The sequence below is a fragment of the Silene latifolia genome, chromosome 9, assembly GCF_048544455.1.
Source record: "Silene latifolia isolate original U9 population chromosome 9, ASM4854445v1, whole genome shotgun sequence".
In the NCBI taxonomy this organism is placed as follows: domain Eukaryota; kingdom Viridiplantae; phylum Streptophyta; class Magnoliopsida; order Caryophyllales; family Caryophyllaceae; genus Silene; species Silene latifolia.
This window is the reverse complement of record NC_133534.1, coordinates 60,508,243-60,513,054: the sequence shown is the minus strand read 5'-3', so window position 1 is coordinate 60,513,054 and position 4,812 is coordinate 60,508,243. Positions and strand designations below refer to the sequence as shown.

General features: G+C 34.8%; 1 long non-coding RNA gene across 1 annotated transcript; it reads right to left on the bottom strand.

Moving 5' to 3' along the window:
* Positions 1 to 3,063: 3,063 nt before the first annotated feature.
* LOC141602714 (uncharacterized) lies at positions 3,064 to 4,579 on the bottom strand. Its single transcript, XR_012524631.1, has 3 exons — positions 4,538 to 4,579; positions 4,052 to 4,267; positions 3,064 to 3,940 (listed from the first exon to the last, which is right to left on the bottom strand). It is a non-coding gene; the product is annotated as an uncharacterized LOC141602714 (long non-coding RNA).
* Between the last annotated feature and the right edge of the window lie 233 nt (positions 4,580 to 4,812).

The window sequence follows — 4,812 nt, the reverse complement described above, 5'->3', positions numbered from 1 at the left end:
GGCCCACCAAATCAGCGGAACTTTATTGGTTCATGGCGAAAAACTTTTGCCGAATCATAGAAAAGTGGAGATAACTCAAGTCTTTGAAGGCCATGAAAAATTTCAACTGCCCGTCCTAATTCGTGACGACATTACCATTCTGGCAGATGCGGTTGGAAGTTTCATCCAATGGCCTGAATCTCACATCTTCCTGGCTCGTTCAACTCCGCCTCAACCGAAAGCAGTTGGGGTTAGAAAAAATACCTTAATATGTTAAATTCTTATATGTTAAATTTATATATTATTTTTTTTTGTAGGGAACAAAAAAGCCGGCTAAGCCGGATAAGCCTTAGTCCCCAGACATGCCAACTACCTCGTCGAAACAACAACTTGATGAGGTATTTAATTAACTTCTCCATTTTTTTAAAAACCTCCCTTTATTTATATTTTTTCTGTATTTATAAAAAGCATGGAAATTTTGTGTAGGGAACAAAAAAGCCGGACAAGCCGGATAAGCCTAAGTCCCCAGACATGCCAACTACCTCGTTGGAACAACAACTTGATGAGGTATTTAATTAACTTCTCCATTTTTTTTAAAAACCTCCCTTTATTTATATTTTTTCTGTATTTCTAAAAAGCATGGAAATTTTGTGTAGGGGACAAAAAAGACGGATATGCCTATGTCCCCAGTCATACCTACTACTGCCTCATCATTGAAAGAGCAGGTTGATGAGGTATTTAGTTAAGTACTCTTGTATTTTTATTACTCCAACTAGCTAGCTAGGATATGTTACCTTTGGATTTTTTATTATTTTAATTATCTACATGTATAGGCTGGTGGTAGTAGCACAAAAAGAGAGAAGCATTATTTTCCTGCACTGAAAGATGTTAGGAGTATAAACTCCACTAATTTTTATGGGAAGGAATTCATGCTAAAAGTAAGAACGGTGACGATGAGGAAACTGTATTCGAAGGCTAGCCATCGCATAGCAAACGAGCAATTGATAATTATTCCGCTCGAGGAGGATTTTTTAGAGGTTGAGTGCGAAGCAATTATGTCATGGGAGCTGCTAGCCATTTGGGCTGGCCTTGACGAGATTGATGTCCAACACCTATTTATTTGGATGAAGTAAGTTTCTTAATAAATCACTTCATGATATTCTAATATTCTGACTAGATAGTGTTTTAAATACCGGAATTAATACCGTAATAATGTATGATATTGAAATTGAGGGTGATCCCCGAGAACAAGATTCCATGTGATCAATACGGATTCTTGTGCCCCTATATTTTATCTATGCATATCCCGATGTTTTCGTTCGAAGATCGGGTAGATTATATTGCTCGGCAATTGGCGACAACCAAAAAGCTGGTTTTTGCCCCTTATAATGAAATCGGGTAATACATCATTAGCATTACGTTTCCCCCTTCAATTGCATTTTCATAACTAATATATGTACTTGTTAATAATGTTGATGTCTCTTGATGTATGTAGGAGTCATTGGGTGCTAGCAGCCATCATGCCGAGCAGGAAGAAAGTTTTTTGGTTGGACTTTTTGCATAGAGAACCAAGCGAGACCTTTAAGGATTTGATTATTAAGTAAGTTTATAATACGAATTTATTTTTAATAACATTAAGTTTCAATTTTTATTTATAGCAAAACGCTCATTTTTGCCCCAAAAATATGAGTTTCTGCCTCTTTTTTTTTTTTTTTTTTTTTTTTTTTTTTTTTTTTTAATAAAAAAAGGGCCTTTGAGAAGAAAAGAGCTAACGAGGATCAACCCACGAAAGATTCTGATGATGGCCCTACTTTTATTACGATAATAGGGGTACGTGCTCAAATACAATACCTTAAGTGCAAAAATCTGTCTTTAATAATAATACGTGCGCAAATACAATACCTAAAGTGCAAGATTCTGATGTGGGCCTTCTCGTCTTTTCGTTTTTTATGTAATAATAGGTCCCTCGCCAGCCGGATAGCATACAATGTGGATACTACGTTTGTCGGTTCATGTTGGAGGTTATCATGCGAAAATATATCCTTATTCCAGAAAAGGTTAGTAATTTCATAATGTGTTTATTACTTTTTTTAAATTAGAGCTGATGTTGTCTTGCTTGCTTCTATACCATGATGTTGCTATAATGTTGAATGATGTATGTTGTTACAATAATGTCTTGTATGTCTTTGTTTTTTCCGCAGTATGTAATCAACGCGCAACATCTACTTGAGTTCAAAAAGCACCCAATAGACGAGGTAAGGGACATGTTGGGCAAATACGTCTTAAATCATTGCAATGAAGACTAAATGCATGATACTTAGCTTAGAGCTTAGATCAGATCAGTTTAGTAAATGTTTTGTTGAATTTAGGGAATGATCTTTGTAAATTGTTGTTAGTATGAATTATGATGTTGCTGTTGTTGTAAATTGTAAATATGATGCTGCTGTTGTAAATTGTAAGTATGATGCTGCTGTTGTTAGTATGAATTAATCTGAAAGATGAATTGTATCTATTGAGTTATGATGAACCCGGCTGCTGATATATGCTGCTTCTGATATATGCAGGATTTTGAATGGCATGAAACAAATTTAATTTTAAAAAAAATTAAGAAAATGTAATAAAAACGGTTACTTAAACAAAAACCGTTGTAAATACCATTCACAAATACCCGCGCATAATATTCAACAACAGGTTTTAAAGAAGAACTGTTGTAAAAACCTTTCACAAATACCCGTGCATAATATTCAACAACAGGTTTTAAAAGAAGAACCGTTGTTACTAACAATTTCAACAACAGTTATGTTCCGTATAGCCGTTGTTAAAAGTCTTCACAATTTTGGAGGGAAAGATACAACAACGGTTATGTTCCGTATAACCGTTGTTATATCTTTCCCACCAAAAGTTTGTCAAACTTTCCACAAAGACTTACTCGCAACAACAACGACTTTTAACCGTTTTGAATAGTTTCCACAACGGTTTTAGTAAATAACCTAACCGTTGTAAATACCTTTTACAACGGCCGCTTTTTGTTTTTACAACGGTTTTTACCCGTTGTTATAGTCTGTATCTGTAGTAGTGAATGCAAGTTAAAGAACATGTTAGTACCAATTAGGCGACCTCATAGTTGTATCACTCATAGAACAGAACCAGCAATCACTAATGGAATGAAGCAGGATAAAGATTAATAGTTCTAAATGACAAAAAAATACACTTGGCCACACTCAGTCCAAAGAGATACCTTCATCAATTGAGTGAATTCTTGTTCTGCTGAAACTTTTTTCTATAGGAGTTTTCCGGTTCATCCTGCAGTCAGTCCAAAGAAACACAGCCGGAAAATTTACATCTAATACAGTGGCAATGATTAACAAAGCAGACATCAAAAGGTAGTTTTTTCTATGGAAAGAGTTAATTCCATATTTTCTTAAGAAAGTTACACTCCCTCCGACCCAGTCATTTGTTTACCTTTGGTTAAAATATCCATATTTTTTGTGATGGGTATTTTAACCAAAGGTAAACAAATGATTGGGACGGATGGAGTAGCAATTAAATAATGTGCGAGATAATAGCCACCAAACTATTTCTATTTGATTAATATATCTAACAGATACCTTAGCATCGACATGAAAAGAACATAGTCAAATTTGATGCAAACATATGAAAAAAATGACATAGAGAGCCTGCTTACCAGTACTCAAATCGCCACACCGTGAATGCTTTGTATAAACAATCTTGGAAGAAAAAGAAAAAAAATAGAAAATGCCATAAATTTATGACCCTGATTGCTGGGATATGCATCTGGGATGGAAATACATATCACGAACTTTATAACACATTTAAAGCTATGATTATATGCTTATAAGAATCATCACCTATTTTGTGATATTGAATTAATGTGATAATCATGAGCATGAGCACATACTATTCGACATCTAGCTACAAGGCTAGTCTCGTTGCTGGTGACCTGCAAAATCAGAGCAATAAATGTTACCATCACCAGTAGTTCCACTATCTAAAAGAGAGAGAGATAAAAAGCACACATATTTCCACAAAAGATGACTACAAGGAAACTAACCTATAGTTGCACCCCCACTTTGATGGGTGCTTAAGTTTTCTCCAAGTTCTTAACACTCATGTTGCTACTATATGAGTGACCCTCTAATGGGGCAATTTTGCATCCGAGCTTGTTGTACCGGTCTGATAATGGGTCCTCCAAAGTCGAACCACTTATATCACATATCAGGTGTGAAGCCACAGTTACATACCTAACTGTCTCTACGGGCACGACAACCTGCATCATAATGTTATAAAGTTTAATAGATCAGCACAGAACTCAAATGAAAACATGAAATCTAGAAGGTATCATGAATTAGCAGAGATGCAAGGAATAATGTATAAGCAACAACGACTTGATTAATAAACCATGAATTCGAAATAAAACAATCAAACTAACAGATGATATCAAATTACCTAATTGCAAACAACCGAAGAAACCATCCCACCAACAGAAACTTCATTGAAAAAACCGAAAACTGAAAAGATAAGATAAGCAAATACATACCAACTCAAGACTATGATGAATCCAAGTAGTACCATCATCTCTTGTAGATACCCGTATCCGTCGATATCGGAATTTATAGAGAACCCGACAAATACCCGATGATGATAGGACACATGTATTCTTTAGTTGTCACTGTCATTATTTGGGTTCGTTTTACGATGTAGAATGAGCGTTGTCGACGGAGTATTTTATTAATTTAAATGATATTTAAATTAAAGCTTTTTTTTAGGTGAATTCAATTTATTTTATTTTATTTTGAATTTATTTTCTCAAGT